The following is a 24,171-nucleotide window of genomic DNA, read 5'->3' as shown; positions in this document are numbered from 1 at the left end:
AGGGAATTCTGCCACAGAGGCGTACAAGTTGTGCTACTATTTATTGTCTTCTTTTGTCCTTATTCCTTTGACCCTTCTGTTTACTTGAATAACCTGTTAGCCTCGCTTTGATCTGTGATACCTGTGAAATCATTACTTTGATATGTGAGTTACGATGTATGTATATACACACGTATACATATGTACATACATGCGGGTATACATATGTGTGTGCTTTTCTTAACCCTCATGAAGCCAAGTCCATTGCTAGTAAAAGAAGAAGCCCGTCTGAAAATCACCTCAAACCACCAGTGGGGCCCGCCCACTCAGGAGCGAGCTGCCACAGGTCCTTAAGCTTCCTGAGGTCACAGACCCTTTGCTTATCTACTAAAATCTACAAACCCCTCTCCCAGGAAACTGAGTGTGCGTGCGCGCGCACACACACACACACACACACACACACACACACACACACGATTTTGCGTATCATTTCAAGCTGTCAGTGTCCCTTGGGTTCAAACCTGCTTGACTTATCTGGGGCTGGCAGATTGTGACCCTGGGGGGCCAGGTTCCTTGAAGTGGCTTTGGAAATGTCCTTCCAAGAGCCCATAATTCCTGCTGAGGGCTCCCGACCCCTTTGGCTTCTAGAATGTTCTGTGGTGAAAGCCATTGCTAAGGGCTGCCCAGACGCCCTGCTCTCTTTCCAGAGCTCCCTGCAGACAACTGCCGCTAGGGAACTCTTTCTATGGCCCTGTCTGCATGGACCAGAGTGGCTGGGGAGGAGCCTGGCACGGCTGGATGGGCAGTGTAGTCCAGGGAGGCGGGCGGTGTAGTCCTGTTCAGTCTCCCAGCCTCTTGCTGCGAGAAGCGGTCGGTCTCACCCATGGCCTATGACTGCTCTGTCAAATCATTGCAAGAGACTATAAAGATATAAGAGCTGAACAGCACCAGCAGGGGACCCCTTTTTTTTCTGGAAGGCTCCTTGCCAGAGAAAACAAGACTAAATATGAAATGGCTTCATATTCCAAGCATGAACTAATGTTGGGGTTGCGGTTGATAACTAAGGAACAGCTAAACAGGCTTTGACACCGTGACTCTGGAGGGGCCAGCGCTCTCCCTGGAAGCGGGGGTGTGCGGGTTTACCGGGACTGTTGGGGAGAGAACTGTCTGGAAGAGGTTCCTCCCTCGTAAAAAACCCAGGCCCCTGCTGACCGATTCTCACGTTAGGAAAACACTGGTCGATCATCCGCATAATCCAAGAATTATTCCCTTTCTCTGCTCCGAGCACGAGGGCCCTTCTCTTCTTATCTGGATCTCATTTTCTTCGTGGGTGCTGCTCCCAGTCCATTTCATTCATTGGAAGGAGTTTTGGCGGCAAGCCCAAGACCCGCCTGGAACCAAAATACAGCATCGCAGCAGCTGATCTTCTGTCCCTCTAGGAGAAGGAAAAGGGGACGGGACCGGTTGCTTTGGGGTCCTTGCTGGTCTAAGTTTGGAGCCAGGAGGCACGGGTGCAGGGCACTGGCTGCCTGGGAGTCTTCCCCGGCCAGGGAGCCATGGTAAAGCCTAAGCTTTCGGAACGTCCTCTTCAGAAAATAAGGTCATTACAAGGCTTTTAAGAGCAACCATAACAGACTCCCTATGTTTTGTTTTTCTTTGGCTGCTTTTACTGACCCCTCTGGGCCTTCCTCCAACGAGGGCTCTGATGCTGCTCAGCATGACATGGAGGTAAGAAAAGGGGCTTTGGGGTCTGGCACTGGACCTGAATTAAAATATGCCTCCATGCCTTGCTAACTGGGTGGCTTCGGACATGAGGTTCAGCCCCTCCGGGCTCTGGTTTCTGAGAAATCCAGAGAAATCAAGTCACGGTGCTTCAGAACAGCTACGAGGCTTCAATGAGATGATGCGTGTTGATTGGCTAGGAGAGTTGCTGGGACAGGGGAGCTTGCAACCCATGGTGTGTGTCATCATCATGGTATGTGTCATGGGTATCGTCCCTGATGACCTGGGCCAGGGTGAACGAGAACAACGACGTGAAGTTCAAGGGAACTTGACGTCATGTCGAGGGGATATGCAAATGGCACGTGGGCCAGCACCTGCAAGGACATCCCTTGCCTCCTCCTTCAGCTGGACAATCAGGCTACGGGAAAAGGTACGGGGATAACGTTCTTGCATTCTCTTACTCATTCGCCAAATACTGTAGCTCCCACGTTCCAGACAATTTTCAAGAGTGGTAGGTGCAGCGACAAGCAGGACACTCTATGTCCTGAAGAGCCTCGTCCCTTTGGCCCCTTGGCTGTAATACAGCTTCAGCAGACACCGTGTAGGGTGTGTCAACGGCAGCCTCCGTTCTCGCTCCAGGTTAGTTTTGTAACCAAATGGCAGGACACAGATGTCTCCAGCGCCACGGCAACTTCACCCTCTACACCCACAGGAAATCCAACAGGTATTTGCTGACCTCTCCTCAGTACCAGGTACTATGCTCGGCCCAGGGATGCCATGGTGGCCACAGCAGGCCCACCCAGGCTCAGGTTATGAGACCGGGGCCATCCTCTCAGTGGAGGGAGAAGACAGCCAAGACCACAGTTGTCCTACCAAAGGGCAATGCCTGATCCCCAAGGCATCTGCCGTGTCACCCTATTTCTGGGCCTCACGGCATAACCATCCACCAGCCAGGTCACCTTCTGAAGAAAGGCATATATGCTTAACTTTAAACCAACGCTGCCTGCCCTAAGCATCTATTTCCTGTGTAGGATAATCACGAAAACCAGGAAAGCAAAAGACTCAGATGTAGAGAACAAACAAGGGGTTACCAGTGCGGGGGAGGGGGCAACACAGGGGTGGGGGAGGGGAGGTACAAACACCTGGGTGGGTGTAAGACGGGCTCAAGGCTGTACAACTCCAGGACTACAGCCAGTATCTACAATAACTGTAAACAGGAGGTAACCTTTAAAACTTGTATAAACATTAAAAACAATCTAAGAAGCGATAAGGCCGGCAAAGACGGCCCTCCCCACCTAAGAGGTGGGCCAACAGCTAGAGAGCTGAGCCGCTCTGGATTGTATTCGCCTGTCCGTCTGGCTCGTTCTGCACCCCTGAACGGCGTGTCTCCCCACAGGATCCATTAGGATCCACGCCTCCCCTCATTCCTTCTTCACTGGCCCCCAGCCTCCCACACCAGCGCATAAGCTGTGGTCTGGGACTAAGAGGGTTTTGTTTTTGAAACAGTTAAATCTTTCATTGCAGACCAATTAAAACTTAAAGACTCCCTCCTCCCCCAACCTCTCTCTCCCTCTCTCTCTCTCTCTCTCTCACACACACACATACACACACATGCACACATACACACTTCCACCTCTCTGAGCACAAAGACCCGATGACAGCCGGGTGTTTACTCTTAGCAACAGGACTTGAAAACCCCGTGAGAGAAGCCCCAGCTCTTCCCTTCCATTTGCTTTGTTTATGGCCCCACTTCCCTGAGTGAGAGACGGCTCTTCCAGGGACTCCGAGGATTCCTGGGGGACAAGGGTGAAGCCTACCCCATGGCCTTCTCCGTGGTCATTGCCTGGTGTGGGCGAGAGGCACGAGTGTGTCCAGGAAGTGGCCTGAGGGCTCCGTGAGCCAGGCCCCTCCTGTCACACAGATCTGCCCACTGCACTCCCACAACGACCCCCCGGACAAGTATTGCCCCATGTCTCATGCTACCATCACGACTCACTGCCAACGTCAGAGGACCTGGCCCGAGGATCAAGGATGGGACAGGGAGGACATTAAGTTACCCCTCTGGCCCCAACCTCATTCTCTTCTCTGATCCCCAAACAAGAGACTTCAAAATGAGACGAGGTGGAGAGGGTCTAGGAGTTCCTGGACGGGCGGGTAAGCGTGTTTGTGTTATACCTGCACATGTGCGTGTGTGCCTGAAAGTGTGTATTTTGGGGCACACAGTCTGTGGATGTTTGCCTACAGGCACTGCAGCCTGTCTGCTTAATCGAATACATAGTGACTTGCTCTGCTACAATTTTATTCTGACTTTCTCAAAGCAGAAAGCGCCTTTCCAGTAGTTTTTCTTCCCAAGATTCATCGGAGCGGAAGATGGCCTCATTCCAGTGCAGTTCTGTGGAACCCAAGTTTGCGTGCGTCTGTATAGACACGTATACATACACACACACACATTTTGCTTTTCAAACCTTTTGAGTTGCTCATGCCTTCGCCTGCTGGAACACACAGAGCCAAGGAAGGCATCCTCGGGTGTGAAACTGGACATTGATTTTCCCTCCTCGTCTTCCCTTTTCCCTGTTGCCTTAATGGGACCCAAACTATGACCTCCTTGCAGTGCAGCCAGCCTGAGGTGCGGCTGGGGTTCAGGGGCCCAGTCCTGGGAGAACTGGCCAATTTCCCTTCGGATTAGTGGGTAGAGAGCCGTCATCCTGTCGTGAGGTTGGGCACTGACGCCCAGCTTTATGTGGTTCTTGGGGAGGTGATGCTAACTTTATCCTTCTCCTGGGTGAAGCCTATACAAGGAAAGATGGAGATTAGCAAGCAAAAGCAACCTCCATTCTTTGGGATGGAAAGAAGTCATCTCCGGCAGGATGTGAGTTAGAAAAAAATCCGGGGTCCCATGGCAAATGGGATCTGTCTCCAGACTCCCAGGAAACAAGGCAAACGGGGTGACTCATTTCAGGGGCAGCACATAATCTCTGAGGAGCTGTGAGGCTGGAAGGAGGCAGAAATGAAGCAGCGCACGTAGGGAACGGGGCCTGGTTTTTCTGGCCCCAAGGGGGAACCCGGAGGCTTGGGAAGAACTTATCAGGGCAGCTAGTGCTGGCCCTGGGAAGGAGCCAGAGAAATCCTCTGAGCTTGTGGTCCTGGCCCAGCCCACCTCTTCTCTGAGGACGAGGGGCTCCCAGCTCAGCTTCTGGCTTTCCTTGCTGGTCTGGACAAGCGGCTTGGTCTCTTTGGGTCTTGTTGTCCCGTTTTTCAAAACGGGAAATCTTCCTGCCCTTCCTGGGCCTCACAGATGGATGACTCCCAAAGCCCCTACAGCACACCCTCGCCGCGCCCTCCCTGGGTACCAGGCGCTCTCTCACGTGACCCTCGCCCTGCGTCTCGGTCCCTGTGAATTCATGGACGTGCTGTTGTGATTTGTATTTCACGAACGAGGAAGATGAAGTTCCGAAGGAAATTACCTTGTTTGAAGTCACAACACTGGCAAGTGGTCAAATGGAGGTTTGAGCCAAGGCACCCAGACCTGTCTGCCCCCCAGTAACATCCATACGGACAAAACTTACTGCTCTTTTTCGAAGCAACCAGGAAAGGTAAATGGGGAGAGGGAGAGGGAGAGAGAGGGAGAGAGAATGTGTCTTGAAACACAAAGCAAGTGTGAAAGATCATCCAAAGGTGTCAGAACAGAACACCGGCTTCTTCCCCCTTGCAACTTCCACGCCACGTCGCGTCCTCCCCCGCTAACGCCGGAGACCCCCCCTTCCCCCCGGCCCGCCTGCTAATTCACTTTCCAGACCCCGTGTAGCCCCGTCTCTAGGTGATCATAACTTGGTTGAGTCCGCTGACAAAGTCTGCAAGCTCTCGGAAAGATGTCATGAGCTGGAAATGATGCCAGAAGTCCCACAGGGAGTCTGTTTACAAACACTTTGCTCCTGCCTTGCCAAAGAGTAGCGTTCTGCGTACCCACCAGCTCCTTTCCATGTCACCTTTCTGTGCCTGGCTCCTCCGGCCCACAGATCAGCGGACGCAGATCAAACCCACAGGAACCGACAGGGTTAGAGCGGGCCTGCTGTTGCTGTCAAGGCTTTGTTGAAAGGTGCCAAGGACCCAGGTGGTGACAGCCCCGCAGCTGATACCACATTCCAACATCACACTAAGCAGCTGTTGAGCCACCAAAGCAAACTTGACAAACATTCCCTGAACACGTAGCTCGGGTCAGGATGGTGCCTGACCCTCCCCAAATGCTAAACGTAGGGCAGGAAAAGACCAGTAAAGAAATTCCACGCAGTGGGGTGAAATTAAACGCATGCCAAATGAACACTGTTTGAATTACGGCTAGAACATATTTTGAATGATTTTTATTTAGATGTATTTTTCATCCATTTCTCTCCTTTCCTCTCTCCCCTTCTCAAGCAAGTCACCAACCAGCCTTGCCTTCATACCCTTAGAAATGGTACATTCTAGGAGTTCCCGTCATGGCTTAGCAGAACCTGACTGGCCTCCACGAGGACGCAAGCTCGATCCCCGGCCTCGCTCAGTGGGTTAAGGATCCGGTGTTGCCGTGAGCTGTGGTGTAGGTTGTAGATGTGGCTTGGATCCTGTGTTGCTGTGGCTCTGGCAGAGGCCGGTGGCTATGGCTCCGATTGGACTGCTAGCCTGGGAACCTTCATGTGCTACAAGTGTGGCCCTAAAATGAGAGAAAGACAAAAAAAAAAAAAAAAAAAAAAAAAAAGAAAAGAAAAGAAATGGTACATTCCAGAGCAAAAGAGAAGCTGCCTGCGAGACTCCTTGGCATCTACATTCCACAAGCTGTGGCTCAGAGTGGATCCAGCAGGGCTGACAGAGGAAGAGGCCAAGGAGGATTTGAAGGAAGACGCAAAGTGAACTGGAGGAAGCCAAGGTCGAGAGGGGGCTTTTACCCAGAAGAGAAAGAAATATCCCTAGGCTGGGGGCAAGGTGGAGCAAGCCTAAGAGGGAGAGGGAGAGAGAACATGAGGAGAGGAAAGACACTGGCACTCAGGTTAGGTTGGGTGCTTAGGCCAGGGGTACCTCGCCTGTGCCCCTTGCCTAGCAAGACCCCAGCCTGCAGTGGCTGTGTGGTATGTGCAGGTAAACACAGGATCAAAAGCAATTTTGTCAAAAAAAAGGTCACGTGGCCCATGCGACCACAGAGAGCCGCTACCCCCGAGGATGCCATCTGGAGGGAACATGACGCATCCCAGAGGTAACTTGCTTAGTTGCTGCCTGGCTTTGACCTGCACAAGTCCTGAGAACTCTGGCCCAGACTGAAGGTGGACCTTCAGCCTGGAGGTACAGCCTAAGAAGGCCAGACCCCATACAGGATGCCCTGTACAGAGGTCCTGTATTTTTATTTGCTAGATCTGGAAACCTTCGATTGGACTTGACCTTGAAATTAAAGTGGCAAAAATGATGCAGAGGAAAAGTCATACCCAAGTTTGCAGAACTGAACTTGGGGCGGAGAGCCACACCCCTTTGCACACCAGGCCTTTTGTTTTTAGAGCGCGCGCCGGTTTTTGGGTTTTTGAAGTTCCTTCCCATTTACCGTATCATTTGATTCTGCCCATAACCTCGCGAGATGAGGAAAGCGGGTCTAATGACTTCCAGAAAAAGGCACGGTGCTTAGGGAAGCTCAGCCTGCTGAAGAGGCTAAGTCTATGCGGGCCAGAGCTGTAAGTAAATCCTGCCTCGGCTCCCAGGTCGCTCTTCTCCAGACCCTGCAGAGTCCCAGGCTGGCCCCGGCTCTGGCGCCGCAGAGGGCACACCGCTGAATTCAGCTCCCAAGCGCCTCTCCCAAGCTTTTGAGAAGCATGGCGTTTTAGGGGTGTCCGACTCCAGAGGACCTCGCTCGGATTTGCACAAGAGCCAGAACTAGGGAATGACTTTCCGTGGCCACAGTCAAGTCTCCGGCGCCTGTGGACTCCAGCAGGAGGAAACTCACCGCAGTCCAGCTGCTAAACCCCTTGGTTCATCCTCTTCCAGGCCAGGCCCCACCCACCCACCCAAAAGACAGCCTGACTCTGTGCAGCGGGGATGGTTTTGCTGGAGATCGAGGCAGCAGAGAGCTGTGCGGAGAAAGGGCCAGGTTAGGGGCAGGAGGGCTGCCCTGGGGACCTCAGAGGAGACGAGGCTGAGGCTCCGGCCTACTCCAGGCGGCCAGTGCCAGGGGGGAGGGAGCTCTGGTTTGTAACACATCCTAAAATCTTTACTTATGGACATCAGGTCAAAGGGAAGGGAACAAACTCCGGCAACTCGACGTGAAACGTTACCGGGTGCCGTTGTCGGCAAGCGGACGGCAGCTGTTTTTGCCATTTCGCAGGCTGGCTGGTGCTTTTCTTTCTTTTCTTCCCCTCTAGTAAGTTGTCGGAAATAAAGAATAGGATTCTAGGGACACCCCCTTGTATACCACCATCCATTTGGATAAAACTTTCATGTTTCACTGTGCATGGGGGACTTGAAGGGCAGGAAACCTTTTTTTTTTTTTTTTCCCTTTTAGTTTTTTCAAGTGTCGGAAGAGGAGTTCCCGTCATGGTGCAGCAGAAATGAATACGCCCAGGAATCATGAGGCTACGGGTTCGATCCCTGGCCTTGCTCAGTGGGTTAAGGATCCGGCGTTGCCGTGAGCTGTGCTGTAGGCTGCAGACGTGGCTCGGATCCTGCGTTGCTGTGGCTCTGGCGCAGGCCAGCGGCTACAGCTCCGATTAGATGCATAGCCTGGGAACCTCCATATGCCGCGGGTGAGGCCCAAAAAAGCCAAAAAAAAAAAAATTAATAAAGTGTCAGAAGACAGGAACCAGTTTTACTGTCATTTTCTTTTTTTTTATTCTTTGTACTCGGATGTGTTCTAAAAATTATTGATTAGCCACTCAATAGTCAACGCAAACAGTAACTCTCCATCGTGGGGGAGGAGCCTCTTTTGGGGTGTGAGGAAGGCCAGCTTCTGGACTGGGACATGAGAAAAGAACAGGGATGAGCCCCCAAACACTCCTTACAAACATCCGTTTTGTCATGTTTCCAAAGCCAAATGCGGCGAAGCGGTGTGGACCCGCGAGAACTGCATCTGCTATTTCTTTTGAGTATCACATTGACTGGCAGCCCCTGACCCGGGAGCACCTGCCCTGATCGGCTGGGGATGAGGGGGCCCAGCACTGTGTCCAGGCAGGACCGTCCATGACCCCTCCCTCTGCTCTGGGCCAGGGCTTGTAAAGTGGAGGCTCTGCTAAGCACTGGGATTTCATTAAAGGCCTCGTTAAAATTTACTAGCATCAAATAAAGACGAGACCCAGCCTTAGAAATCAGTCTCCACCCATGTCACCCCCTCTGGCTGCTTCCCACCTCCACCCCCGTCCCAATTATTCATCCATTAAAGGGCGAGCCACTGAGCTAATTCTGGAAGGTTGCCCCTATCGAATATCTTTAGAAATCACCTCGGGAAACGCTTTTAGGAAGGTAGGTCGCGCCTGCCCACTTGTCTTACTTTGGCAGATCTGGCACCTACCCAAGGAGGTGGGGAAGCAAAACTAAAGAATACGGATGCTTAAGTCAGACCCGGATGCAGCCTGGCCATTGCCTGCTCTCTCGACGATCTTGGCCACCTTCCTTAACCACTCTGAGCCTCACTCTCTGCATCCATGAAATGGGACTAACACCAAGACCTGCTGCAGATGTTGAGAGGGTTACACTGAATAACGCACGGTAACGGCTTCACCTTGTCTTGCACACAAGTGCCCCAAACGGGAGCTAGGAATGGGGGCGAGGGGTGCCTGTCTTTCTGTTTTGAGAGCCCTGCCTGTCTTCCTGTCACCTTGCTGTGTCTGGCGTTTCCTAGAAATTGGGCCAAATGCAGGGGAACTAAGGAGAGGGGAAAAATGCTCATGCCCAGGAATCATGAAGTTGCCCCCTCCTTCTGTGATGTCATAATCGGAGCTGCAGCCCACACATCTGAATCCTCCCCACCCCACACCCGTTTCATCACCCGCTCACACACACATCTGGGGCCTCTGCTGCCAGCCTACCATTCTGTGAGCCCATCCAATTCAACTTTCTTGTTCGGCATCATCAGGCTACCCAGTAGCTGCCAGAGGTAAGCACACCGGAGCCCCCCCCAGGAGCCGAGACAGGAAACTCTCTTCTTTCTGGGGAAGCTGAAATTGGGCAAGATGGGATAAAGGCAGGGGCATCTCTTTGGTTTCATGATTAAAACTGAAACTCGATCTGCCGGCCCTGGGAGACCTGGCCACAGGTTTCACTTTTCAAAGGACGACCTGGCTGTTTATTAAGGGCCGACTCGTCCCCAGGATTGGGTTACTCCACTTTCAGCGGCTGCTTGACCCTTCGCCTCCACCTGTCCCGAGGAGCGGGCTCGCTTGGAATGAAGCCCGGGCTAACGAGGTAGCCCTGGGCAGCCGGGGCCAGAGAAAGCTCCTGGATGGATGAATGTTTGTTTTGAGGAAGGCTGGGCTCCTTCTGCTCATTCAGATGTCAGCCCGAAGGTCCTACCCGGACTCCAAATAACCAGTCACACCCCCTTATCTCTTCGGCACATTTTCCTTTTCTACTTTCGAGTGCCACTTACCCCCAAGCATCCCATTTTTATATTTGCATATATTTTTTTTTTTTTGCTTGCTGCCCCAGGGCATCAGTTCCATCGAAAGAGAAACTCTGCCTGCCTTGTTCATGTCATAGGCTCAGCATGTGCTGGCTTTTGCACTGACCAGATGAAGGGAGAGAGCAAAGGGTTTATCAAGTGCCACATAAAAAACCCAGGGACCTGCCTGCCAATGGGACTTGGAATACAGAGAAGGTTCCATTAAGGAAGGAAGGGTACATTCTTTTAATGTCCCAAAGCTTTGCGACACCTCCGGACTGGCCATCCTCTTTATGACATCACACACAAGGACAGAGCAATTCAAGATCATTTTATCTGAAGTGTCACCTGCCACTCTATGTGATATGTATTTCCCATCTCTCTCTCGCTCTATCTAGTGAATTTTCTGACCCAAAATTGGCAGCGGTGTGAATACCTAAGTACAGGGAGTGGAATGTCAGTATAGATTTGATGAGGGCCAGGAAAGCTGAAATATGGGTGGGAGAGAGAGAATGATGCCATGGGGAAGAGGAGAGAGAACAGGAAAATCAGGGCTGTCCTTTGGACTGAAGCCTAAGACAGAGACATGAAAAAGGACAGGACAAGACTTAGGTCAGCTAGCTTCCCTTCCGTGGACATGTCTGCTGGCCTTTGCTCCTCGGAGCTGGGAAATGGTGTTGTCTGCACACCGGGCTGCAGGGAGGGAAGAGAAGTTGCGGGGGGGGGGGGGGCGTGGCTGGGGGGGGGGGTAGGCAGGTTTGCAGGAGGATCAAGAAGCAACCAGAGAAGCTGTAGGCTATAGAACAAAACTTCCAGGAGGGCCAAAAGCAAAACCCAGTCATCGCTGGGGGCTCCACATCCATTCCCAAACACATTGCAAACCAATAACCCAACAAAAACAAAGCAACACTCCCAACAAGTTGCTATATCTGACCCAGTGTGGATTTTTCTTTATATTATGAAAGAACGAAACACCAGAAAGCTCTGGCCACTTCACCCCCATACCCTTGTCATGGTCATTGCTGCTGCCGGCCCCCCTCTAAAGCAGCTGTTTTTATGTTCAGGATAGACCACTCCTGCCAGCATAGGTTCAGAGCTTGTTTCTGGTGACCCTGAATCAGCAGGAGAGCTCTGGCAGGTGTGCATTGAAGGCTGTGTGGATCTCTGCCAAGGGCCTTTGGATTTCTGAGCTCCAGGAGCCCGTTTGCAATGGGGTTCCAAAAGCCAGAGTTTGGTAATAGGCATGCTTGGCAGGCAGAAGCAAAGTTAGCATCACAATTGTTCAAAATTGATATATAATCTGTAGCTGTGAAACTTTGTTGCAATCACCTCTCTGCAATTTTCTAACCTTATTGATGAAATTAAGACACTGAATAGATACTAAGAATCTTCCAGTTTTAAAGTTCTACACTTTTGTCTCTCTTTTCTTCTTTCTTTCTTTCTCCCTTGCTTATCTCCTTTTCTGCTTTTCTTCTTTCTTTCATTTTGGCTAAGTCCCCTCCACTGCCTCACAAGGGCCAGCGACCCCGCAAAAAGCCAATCACGAAGCCAGCTGATCAGCAAGTGTTTTCTCAAGGTTTGGAGTAACTGATAGCCCAAGATTATGATTTAACTATAGAGCTGTTAGGCTTTAAAATAAATCCCCAAGTCTCCTGTTGGGCAATGAAAAAGAAGCACCAGCCAGTCAGCAAATAAGGGCCTCCTGACTGAATCCTGGGGGGGTGGCGGGGGGGGGGGCAGGTGTAGAGCAATAAGTATAGTCACTGCCCCAAGAAGTTTGGTCTCATACAGAAACGTGCTCACAGAAACACAACAACACTTCTGCTGCAGAAGTCAAGACGGAGCTAGTGGGTGAAACGCTAGCAACTAAGCCATCATGCTGATTACAGGAGGAGTACATTTCATGGATCCGGAAAGCTTTCCTAGGAGAGGGCATAGCAGTGTGGGCATTTAGCAAAACATAATTAATATCGTTCTTCATTAAGTGCCTCTATTTCTATCAACTGAGAAATTATTTCATTTGGGACGAGCCCGTAAGTCTAAGCACATGTAATACACATGACCATCGCTGATTGCACGCTGCTCTGAACTGGGCTAAGCTGCTCATACACATCTCTTTCAATGCTCATAAAACAGGAGACGGATGATAGCACAGTGCTGAGCCCATGCAAACAATCACCCAGATTCTACCCTTTTCTGCACCTCCATTTTTTTTTCATCTGTGAAATGGGACAAATAATCGCATACATCATACAGAGTTGGTGTGATTTTTCAATTAAAAGTTAGGGAAAGCACTTCACGCAATGTTAGGAATGTAGTGAAAGCTCCATACATGTTACCTGCGGATGTGAGCATCCTTTTCCCACATGTGGCAGCTGATGCCTTGAGAGCGTAAGAGACCTGTCGGAGATCACAGGGCTAGAACGGTCATTGGACCAGCTCTGTCCGTCTGTCATCACACTCTGTTGTCCCGCGGGATGTAAACTGTCACGGTTACACTCAAGGCTGCTGGATGGTAACTTCTTTAAATGTCGTAGTAAATTTGGCACCTTCTGTGTAACTTGCGCTGCCATCCCCCCACTTTTTTTTGGTCTTTTTAGGGCCGCACCCACAGCATATGGAGGTTTCCAGGCTAGGGGTTGAATTGGAGCTGCAGCTGCCAGCCTACCTCACAGCCACAGCAATGCCAGATCCGAGCCGCATCTGTGACCTACACCACATGGCAATGCGGGATTCGTAACCCACTGAGCAAGGCCAGGGACTGAATGTGCATCCTCATGGACACTAGTCGGGTTCGTCAACCACTGAGCCACAACAGGAACACCCCTGCCATCTACCTTTAAATGTCCTCATGGATCGCAGTTCAAATAACTTTGCCCTGGAAAGGTCGTGCCCACTTGTGGCGGATAGAGCCAGTCCTCATCAGAGTTAAGAGAGGTCTACAGCCTTTACTCCGAGGTTACCTTAGGCTGCTTCCAACATCAGCTGATTCCTCCTTGCCCAGCCCTCATGCCAGGCTCGCAGTAGGCACTGGGGGTCCCCAATATAGAAACATCCGAAGAGCCAAGATGATCAATGGCATCAAGTGGGGCAGGCACAGACCTGGGACCGCCGGAGGCTCTCACCAGGGGACGATTTTAAGGAAAGGAAAGCAGCAACCTTGGCAGCTTGGGGACCATACACAGCACTCGTTCCAGCCCCCGCTTGCAGCAGGGCTGGCAAGGGCAGGCCAAATGGCACACCTTCTGCCACCGGCTGCTCAAAGTCGGCCGAATGCTGCCTGAGAAGCCTCTGGACAGAATCGGGGCCAAATTCCTATAGAAGGGATTGACCTCCAAGCCGTGTACTGCTGTGGGAACTCTAGGAAGGGTGCCATATTGCCAAGGATAATGGGTCTCATGAGGAAGGGCTAAAGGAATTTTGTCTATAAGGGGAAAAAATAAACAGGAAAGAAAAGAAAAAATCTAATGGATGGCATAGTGTCTTCCAGCAGCTCCAAAGGTTTATTTTTGTTTACTTGCTTCTATGAAGATAAGTCAGAAAAGTAATCTGGAGCCATTGAGGATCAAAGAAGGAGGAGAATGAGCTTAAGCTGGAGGAAAATTCCAGCGGGATGAAGCCCTTTTTGAATGCAAGTTTGATCAGATTGTTAGATTTCATTGTTGAGTGAGGTCATGGTTCTACCCATAAATCTTCCAAAAACAACACCCCCCCACCGCAAAAAAAAAAAAAAAAAAAAAAAAAAAATCCCAAAGCAACCTCCCGGCCCTGAATCCTGTATGCTTCCTCTTTATACCACTTGCCCCAGAATTACCTGAATCATTTATACCTACTATAGAATCAGAATTTATACCAGGCCGCAGAATCACCTGGAAAGCTTATACATGCAAATTCTCAGTCCCTACACCAGTTTCCTGAGTCAGAATCCCTGGGAGGGGAGTACCCTATAACCCGCAAGCTCCCAAGGTGACTGCTGAGTACACTGAGGTCACCGGATAGCCCTCTGTCTGCATTAGGAGCATGAACCAACGTAGGTGCCTTTGACCTTGACCTTTCTGAATGTATACATTTTACCAAACTCATCAGAGGGCTGCTAGAAAGGACACTAAAATTCAGATAAAGCTGTCTTCTCCAGGGAAATGGGTTGCTCTTCTGTTAGAGCACCATCCTGAGCCCAGAGCACTGCCAAGCTGCCCAGCTGAAGCACAGGGCTGAGCTTTGGCCACCCTTGAGGGCACAGCTGAGAGGGGGCTGCCTGGCTTGATCTAAGAGGGATGGGAGAAAGTTCAGGGCAAATTCCAAGGGCCAAATATTAGATCTGAGCATTGGACTGCCCTCCTCTCCAGAGTAATTTTACCTCTTTCCCCCTCTCATCCCTGTGTTGGGCGGTGAGCTGCAGAAACACGTGACTGATTTGCTTGTCACTCTTCCAGGCTTTGCAGTCCTCTTGCTAAGGGAATGGAAAATATCCCCACCCATTCTGATGGCAGGCAAACGGCTAATTCTGGGTAAAAGCAGGGGCCTGGAAGGCGGGTTTCTTTTTCCTTCTGTTTCTATTTTGGGGCTGGCACATGGGACTCCCTTCCCTGGGCACTCCTGTGGTCACCTTCTCAAGGTCACCCAAAGCAAATTTTTACCTCTCCCTGTTGGGGGGGGCCAGGAGCACCCAGCATTGACACCTAGCCACGCCTGACTCTCTTAGGCTGATTTGTCTCTGCCACTCTGGGAGGCTGGGTGGCAGGGAAGCTGGTGGCTGGGGATAATGGTTTAGCGGGACCCTGAGCTGCATTATGGGGAGGGGGAGAGAAGGGACAGGGCATTAGGAATTGGCACCATCCAGCTGGGCCACCTCACCCCCCACCATCACTAACCCCTCTCCTCCAGCAAACACTGTCCCTTCTCGGATGCTGGGAGCGGCCAATTTTCAGAGGAGGGAAGCAGGGAATGGGAGACCCAGACCGCCCGCCAGTCATGGTCTGGCTGGAGGGCTGGACTCTCTGCTCCTCGCTTCTCCCCCAACTGTGGGTTGTGCAGAACACACTGCATGACTGAAAAGAGTCCCAAGTTAACACACTTAAAAAAATTAGAAAGACCTATCAGATCAATTCCACTGCCATGCATTGTGATGGTTTCTCTTGTGGCACAGAGGGTGAAGGATCTGGCACTGTCACTACAGCAGCTTAGGTTCAATCCCTGGCCTGGAAACTTCTGCATACTGTGCGACCAAAAAAAAAAAAAAAAAAAAAAAAAAAAGAAAACTTGGGGTTACCTAGGTTGCTGGATTTGTGCACCTTGCATTTTATTCCTAGGCACTCATAGCTGGTTCCATCCATGAGAGTCCGAAGGGGGGAAAAAGGCTTGCAGAGTTCCTATTGTGGCTCAGTAGAAACGAATCCAACTAGCATCCATGAAGACGCAGGTTCACTCCTTGGCCTTGCTCAGTGGGTTAAGGATCCGGCGTTGCCGTGAGCTGTGGTATAGGTCACAGACGTGGCTCGGATCCTGAGTTGCCGTGGCTGTGGTGTAGGCTGGCGGCTACAGCTCCAATTTGACCCCTAGCCTGGGAACCTCCATATGCTGCAAGTGTGGCCCTAAAAATACAGAAAAGGAAAAAAAAAGCTTAGTGGTATTCAGCAAATTGTGATCACCCACTAAGGTCCACCATTTGCTTAAAACCAGATGGGTAAGCGGGTTGAATAGGCGGATTCCTGGGACCCACTGGGAAGGTACTGAGGGTGGAATCCTGAAATCTACATTTTTAAAGACACTTCTTCTTTATAGATATCACTTCTTTCCTCCAAAGCACAACTGCAAACATTTCTGTTATAAAAAGATTAAATAAGTCATCCCACTCCTTTTAGATCCTCTTAATCCATTTTCTTTGCTGTCTCCTGCACTCAGAGAAAATACACATCCTTTTTTTCCCTGTTCTTTGTAAAGAGTCTAAAATGCTCCTGTTCTGTGTTTTGCTTGGGAACAAGTGTTTTCCCTGGTCTAAAACAGAAGTTGGTAAACTACAGTCCTGGGGCCAAATCTGGCCCATTGCAGGTTTTTTTTTGTTTTGTTTTGTTTTGTTTGTTTTTTTTTTTGTAATAAAGTTTTATCAGAACACAGTCATGCCATTTTGTTTACATATTGTTTATGGCTACTTTTACATTACAATGGCAGAGGTGAAGGTGTGCAGCAGAGACAGAATGGCCTGTCAAGCTTAAATATTTACTATCTGCCTTTTGTAGAAAAAGTTTGCCAAATGCTGGCTTAGAAGGGTGGCAGCTGTTCAACAAACCCATGTACACATATCTAGACTACATTTCCCAGCCTCCCTTGCAGTTAGGCATGGTCATGTGATGGAGTTCTGGTGTGGAGTTGCGAGAGGAAACTCTGAGCTGGTCTGGCCTCTGAAATCTCCTGGAATTGATCCTCCCAGGCTGCAGACAAACATAGCCTTGAACCTAGGACCCTTCCTGCTGAAGGTGGCAGAGGCTTCTTAGTTTGGGTCTAAGAAAGAGTTTGGGTCTCTTAGTCATTAATTGAAGGCAAACCACTTATTCATCAGGAAAAGCCATTTTGCATTTTATATTAGAAATAAACCTCAATCGGTTTGTATTATACATTACATTAAAATCATTTGTTGCAGCATCACAGCTGAACTTAAAATCTCCTCTATTTGGCTAAAAGCTGGAGGGAGTTAAGAAGTGAGGTCACTTCCTTACTCAGAATGCCCATAGTGTCTCCAAAAGCTTAGATGGGAAGTGTGGGGACAGCTACTCGGGTGCAGGAGAAAGAGGATGGAGGAGAAGCAGAGAGACGTGAGTGGTTGTGGGAACCAGTTTTGGCCATGGTGTCTGCTCCCGTCCTGCAACACCAGCACGACAAACAGTGGTTCTCTAGGGATGACCAGTAGATGTCCTACCTTAGACAGTGCCAGAGGAATCAGCCCATTTGCTCCAGAAAGAATTATTTCCAGGGCAGATGGAACAGTCTAGTGTCAAAGTTAGAATCCTAGAGAAAGACATAAGGTACAGGAGATGGAGTTTTGAATGAGCTGTGGCAGACCTGGCTCTCGGATCATTCCTGTAAAAATCAGCTACGTAGTGCAAGGCAAGTCACCACCCCTTTGAAGCCACGGCATCCTCACGTACATGCCCACGTCTTAGAATGTCAGAAGCAGACTGGATGCACTTTATTTTTTATTTTTTTTTGTCTTTTTGCCATTTCTTGGGCCGCTCCCGCGGCATATGGAAGTTCCCAGGCTAGGGGTCTAATCGGAGCTGAAGCCGCTGGCCTACACCAGGGCCACAGCAACGCTGGATCCGAGCTGCGTCTGCAACCTACACCACAGCTCACGGCAACGCCAGATCCTTAACCCACTGAGCAAGGCCAGGGATTGAACCCGCAACCTCATGGTTCCTAGTCGGATTCGTTAACCACTGCGCCACGACGGGGACTCCTGGATGCACTTTAGATACAACTAACCTGGTGGTTCCCAAAGCAAGTTCTAAGAACCCCTATTATCCTTCAAGATGCCTCATTGTCTTCTGCAATGTTTAAGGGACGGGCAATAGGTAGGTTCTGGGCTGCCCACTGATTTGACCAGCACAACACAGCTTTTTATTGACAGATGATGGGATAGTGTTTTGAAGTGATAACGGATGTGTCCCATGCTGCACCCTCTAATACCTAACTAACTTCTTGTACGCAGGTAGACAGGCATATTGCACCCTTGTCTTCGGGAAGAATGCTTCAGTGCAACCCAGAGAACAAAGACATGCATTCTTGGCACAGAAGTTCTCAAAATCTAGGCCTGTGTGGTCCAGTAGGGTGGCCACTCGCCAGGCTACTGGAATTTAAGTTACTTAAATATTCAGTTCAGAGGTCACACCAGCCATACACAGCTGTGGCTGCCGTAATAGCATTTCCACTAGCAGGGAACGTTCTGTTGGACGAAACGATCTAAACCCTACGTGTGCTTGGGGCACCTTGATTGGTCAGGATTAGTAACCTCCCTCCTCCAAAGATTTCTCCGGCTACGGAAGATATTCAAAGGATGGTGAAGGGAGTCAAGACACAGACGGGCACCTGGGAGAGCCCCTCTTCTTGACCTCCGTGTGCCAGGTCCCAGGACTGGAAGTGGCGGGGGGGTGGTGGTGGAGGGAAGGACAGATGCTGAGGTCTGAGCAGACCACCCCTCTACTAGGCGGAGTGGGGGCGGTGGCAAGGCCTCTCAGAATTCTCTGGGCTCTACCCTGGAGGAGGAGCGCTGGATGAGTGAGGGCGATAAGCAGCCTTGCCTCCAGGACAGCCTTCCATGAGTTTCCCAGAGCCTCTGCGGAGCAGGGAAGCAGAAGAATAATTTCCTGTGCCCTGGAGAATCGCAGGGAGGAAGCAAGCTGAGCGGCAAGGGGTTGTCACGGTGGATCCAGGTGGAGAGACTTTAGTTCCACGAAGTAGATGCCCATCGCCTCCTCCCTTGCACCATTTAACCCCCCTGGCACTTGGACACATCCCCGGGAACAGGGGCAGAGGGACCCAGAGGGCCTGAGATTTTGTTTTGGTGTCAAGTGTGACGCCATCACGAATGAGAAATTGTCATATACGCCGATGTTTGAGTTTACACCTGCCGGGCATGTCTTATGCTTGGCTTTCCTGGACAAACGTCCAGATACAGAGAAGTACGGATAATGCAAACACGCTGAAGGAGGCCCTGAGGACCAGGGCCGGGCGTGAGTTCTGTGAGGCCCTCGCCCTGGTGCCCAGAGCAGTGAGCAATTCCGGGTGGCTGGGCTGCGTGGGGGGTGTCATTTCCTCTGTTACTGTGAAAAACATTCTTTGTCTAAAAAAAAAAAAATGGGTTGTATTCTTTTAGGATCCTGTTTTCAAAATGGGGGTGGTGGTGGTGGTAGAATTTTCATTTAAAGAAGAATGATTATTAAGACCAAAGATTTTCTTTTTTCTTTTTTTTTTTTTTTGCCATTTCTTGGGCTGCTCCCACGGCATGTGGAGGTTCCCAGGCTAGGAGTCGAATCAGAGCTGTAGCCACCGGCCTACACCAGAGCCACAGCAACGTGGGATCCGAGCCACGTCTGCAACCTACACCACAGCTCACGGCAACGCCAGATCCTTAACCCACTGAGCAAGGCCAGGGATCGAACCCGAAACCTCATGGTTCTTAGTCGGATTTGTTTACCACTGAGCCACAGCGGGAACTCCAAGACCAAAGATTTTCAAAGGCCTTTATCATCTGCTTTGGGGACAGCTCTGAGTGCAGGCTGTTGGGTATTGAGAAGCCACCACGATAAACTTTCCCCAAAGGCAGCTATGAACCTAGTCGAAACTCACTGGGAGATATTCTCTCTCTTTCTCTCTGTCTCTGTCTCCCTCCCTCCACCTCCTCCTGCTCTTCCTCATTCCTCTCTCCTCTTTCTACCCCCGTCCTCTTTTCTCTCTGCCACCAGCCACCTGCTCTCCCCATGGTCATCAATACTCCTCAGCCTGTATCTTTGTCCTAAACCACTGGGATCCCCCACCGCACTGAAGGCCTTGCCCACGGAGGTGCTAATGCTTGGGCGGCTGTGCAGAGGCGGGTCAGAAGCTGGGTTTCCTACCGGTGCCTTACCCGTCTCTTCAGACAGATGGGAGCAGGTGGCATAAGAGCAGGTGCATCTTCAGAAAGGGATAAAGGACTAAGTCCGGCGAAAGGGAAAGGACAGTTTTCTCTCCCTGTGGAAATCTTTCTACCCTGAGGTCGGAGAATTCAATTCTGTCAGCAAGTCACATTGGGTACATCAAGAGCTATGGACCTCGGGCCTGCTATTTTATTTATCCTCAAGCCCCAGCTTCCCTTTTATTTTTTAAATTAAAAAAAAATTTTTTTTGTCTTTTTGCCATTTCTTGGGTCACTCCCGTGGCACGTGGAGGTTCCCAGGCTAGGGGTCCAATTGGAGCTGTAGCCGCTGGCCTATGCCAGAGCCACAGCAACGTGGGATCCGAGCCACATCTTCGACCTACACCACAGCTCATGGCAATGCTGGATCCTTAACCCACTAAGCGAGGCCAGGGATCGAACCCACAACCTCATGGTTCCTAGTCGGATTCATTAACCACTGAGCCACAACGGGAATTCCCCCCAGCTTCCCTTTTATGAATAAACATGAGGAGAAAGGTGAAGAACGCAACCAGTCACCCAGCTGGTAAGCTTGATGCCAGGACCTTAATCCCAAGAGCAAGGCGCTGGGTGTGAACGCAGCACCGGGAGACTCGGGGAGGGCCGGTCCACCCCAGAGGAAGTGGAGGAGTGCTCGCGGGGGATAGGCTAACAGCTTGCATTTATTGAGCGCTGTCTGTGTGCCTCGTCTAGTAGGCAGCAGGGCTGGGACTCAGTTGAGATTCTAATTCTGAGTGCTTTTCCCATTGGCTACGCTGCCCCCAACGTGAGCATGGAAAGACATGCATGCCCTAACTTTTCCATTGGAGACACACAGCTCTTAGCCCAGAACCTCTCTCTGGGCATGGGGAGCAGATGTCCTTTACCCGCCAGAAGCTGCCAGGATGGGCTGTGAGACTCGTGGCCGGGTAGGCCATGGTCTTACTCTGGATGGTGCTGCTGCTTCCGTTTCCAGAGCAACAGCCCCGACTCGGGCGGAACATACGTGGGCTCAGACTTGGACAGGGAGGCAAGCAGCAGTGTCTGTCGGTGGGAACGGAGTGTGACACAAACAGCCTGGGCTCCGTGCCTTGCCCAAGCTGCCGCGCACACCACACCCTCCAGGAGCAAACTGAGAACAGCCCAGAATAAACCTCCCCCCTGCTTGTCTTTAGAGAGAGGCAGGGTAATGGGGGGAAAGAGACAAAATAGACACAAAGACATAAATCCAAGGCAGAGGTTTCAGTCTCAAGCAACTCCTACCTAGGCGGACGGCAACCACACCTGGCCTCGGGGATAGGGGACAGCACGGGGATGTGTGACGTCGCCGGATGCTGCCACATCTCACCACATTAGGAGACCATTGGTAGAGTGTGGTTGCTTCGCATCAAGACCCTGTTTCTTCATGATGGAGGCGGGGATTGTTCAGAGAACAGGTGCAAATGGGTGTGTGAGTCAGGGCAAAGGGCTGGAAGATTCAGGAGGCACGCCAGCCTCTTCTGCTGGGCCAAAGTCAGCGAAGGAGCCTGAGAAGGGCCTTCTCTGGATATAGTTCTGGAATCCGTCGGAGAGTGAAGAGAAGGAATTTTTTTTTTTTTTTTAATATCTTGAATCCACCTGGAATCTTAAATTATCACTCAAGGAAAGAGAGGGGGGAATTCAGAAATGGTTTCAACCCCGGAACGGAAATAGCAACTTGGACTCTCGAGCTCCAGACTCACTCTAGAAGGTCATGGTCCCCCAACATCCCTGCCCTGGGGGGATTCTGCGGATGTGCTGGGCAAGTTGGGTCCAGGGAGGAAGCAGAGAGACTCAAAGCCATTTTCCTGGAACAGGTTCATTCTTCACTCTTTGTGCCTTTTCTTTGGCTTGTTTGCTCATGTGTTCCCTTTGTGGGAGGGACTCTGGGGAACTCAGGAGCCTCAACCCTGACCAGGTTGAGACCAGGCAGATAGGAAGCCTGGATCTTTCTCTTTGAGGTAACAAATCTGAGAGAGGGTGAGATCAACTCCCTTCTTCACAAAGAAGGGAGCACATAGCTCTGGGGCCTCCCAGAGTCACAATATGCAAATAATCCGACAAATGGTTTAACAGCAATGTTGTCAGAAAAAGAATTTCCAATTCTATCACCATGGTGACAGCTCATCAGAAAAAAAAATCTCAATCTAAAATCTGCCTTCATTTGGCTGATGAAAAATAATCAATAGGATTCCTGGGGCTTGTACTTTGTATTAACTTACATCACTGCCCCCAACACTTGCCCAGCTCTGCCTTCATCCCTCCCTGGTCCCAGCATAGCCACAGCCACCTGTGACTCCCCAGGATGCCCTTGAGCCCATGGATTTCAAAGGGGAGTAGCTTATGCTCCAAACCCCCCAAATCCTGGGCCTGCATCCTCTCCCCATGCTCCTGCTGGCTTTCATTAACCTTTGACTCTGAGTTTATTGGCGGTCCACTGCAATTTCATAGACAGAACATTTATGGAAATGGCTCCAAGACCCATGCAGTGCTGACTCCAGGGAGAGAGTGCGCACAGGGAGGAGCCTAGCCCATCCTGGTGGACTGATGGAGGAGTGCATGCTCCTGCCTTCCTTCTGTTCTAGGGGGAATGCTCAGCCTAATTTTTATACTAAAAACGGAATCGTGTTAAGTCTCAGAGGCATTCTGAAACAGACAACATATCTGCTTTGCCATTTCTAGAATGGTAATCCAAGCCAGTGTGATGTTTTTAAGAAGCAGGGCCAAGAACGGGACTGAAAAAGAGGAGCACCAGGTTGTAAGTGCAGGAGTGTTTGCAGAGACCAATAAGTATCAGGGCACCCCATGAGTCCATCTGCTGTGGATGAGTGAATTCTGACGTGACCACACAATAGGACACAGTGCAAGGTTATTACACGCAAACTGCCAAAGATCTCTGGTTACTGATGTGGGAAGATGACTATGACATACTGTTAACCAAACATCAGGCTGCAAATAATGTAACCCTATTTCAAGTATAATTTATGTGTACATGTACACAGAAAAAGAGCAGAGGGCTACGTACCCAAATGTTAATGACTGCCAACCTCGGGTGGTTTCTCTTTTTTAATCTTTATGTAATGTGAGTGCCTAAATCAATATTTTCTGCAGTAAGTTTGTATTAATGTTATAATCAGAACCCCCTCCCCACAAAACCCTCAAGCTATTTTTAGATCAGTTATTCAAGAACGAAAAACAGGGAACAGGTCTCTACTGGACCAGGCGCTGTGGCAGGAGGCAAAATTGAGAGTCCCTGCCCTCAAGAGGCTTGAAGTCTAAATTCGGGAAAACACAACATAACTTCCAAGTCACAGATCTTTAGGAGTAGATGCGCTTCACATCAGATCATGGTGGGTCCCATTCACGTGGGAGACAGGGTGCGGTGGTTCAAAGGATGAGATCCTTGAGGTCCCCATGCAAGTGGATGCTGACACAGTCGAGGTGCTGATCTGCCCTGAGGGCTAGTTTCCCCTCCTGAAAATAGGGTCAGTACAGTAGAGACTCCATGTTTGAGGGCGGTTGTGAGGTTTAGATGAGATACAGACATATCTCCGTGCCTGCCAGGGGGACACTCAGGCAATGACAACTGCCCTGCTTATTTCATTATCATTTTCACCAGGGGCTCCTGTGGGAGCAGCTTTGGGCAGATAAAACCCTGCCCTTGGCTGAACATCCCTTGGATGCCCAGGATCATCATCCTTCTGAAAAACATCCTTCCTTCAGCTGAAGTGTTTTAACAAGTGTTTCAATTAAACGGCATTCCTTTTCCCAGGAACGTGGGACGTCTGGCCCACACTTGCTGGGCACGATGCAGTCTTTGTGGTTGTGCTTCATCTGTCGGTGACTTCATCTGTTGATGAAGGCAATCAATGACATCCTCCCCTTTTAAGCAAATGACTTGCGCCACTCCAATCAAAAGGTACCTTTAATCTGACTCCTTTTCACTCGACTCTCCCCCATGACCCACATGGCATTTCACTCCTCCTTTCCCCTCCTGAAAGTAATCAGCCTGGTCCAATTTGCTTGTATAAACAGGAGGCCGAGGCGGGGGGACGTCAGTTGGCCATGGCAGTTCTGCTTTTTATACATCCCTCCGCCTTGCTTCCTGAGACCTTGCAATAGAGCCAGACTTGGAGGAGAGTTATATTAAACAGTTTGACTCCAAACCTAAACAGCCCCTGAAGCATTAGCGGTTCAAAGATCT

At 50.5% G+C, this 24,171-nt stretch overlaps 1 protein-coding gene and 1 long non-coding RNA gene across 20 annotated transcripts in view; both read right to left on the bottom strand.

Moving 5' to 3' along the window:
* Positions 1 to 24,171, bottom strand: part of SLIT3 (slit guidance ligand 3) — a 914,676-nt gene that overhangs the window by 359,257 nt on the left and 531,248 nt on the right. The gene's annotated exons all lie outside the window — the stretch shown is intronic.
* LOC146395636 (uncharacterized) lies at positions 16,879 to 22,772 on the bottom strand. Its single transcript, XR_014830892.1, has 2 exons — positions 20,311 to 22,772; positions 16,879 to 19,396 (listed from the first exon to the last, which is right to left on the bottom strand). It is a non-coding gene; the product is annotated as an uncharacterized LOC146395636 (long non-coding RNA).

Source organism: Sus scrofa, chromosome 16 (genome assembly GCF_054392235.1).
Source record: "Sus scrofa isolate SSC_HxYL_T2T_F1_AM1 chromosome 16, Sscrofa_HxYL_maternal_Yorkshire_Landrace_v2.0, whole genome shotgun sequence".
Lineage (NCBI taxonomy): Eukaryota > Metazoa > Chordata > Mammalia > Artiodactyla > Suidae > Sus > Sus scrofa.
Note: the sequence above shows the minus strand (reverse complement) of the source record. Positions and strands in the feature narration are given on the sequence as shown.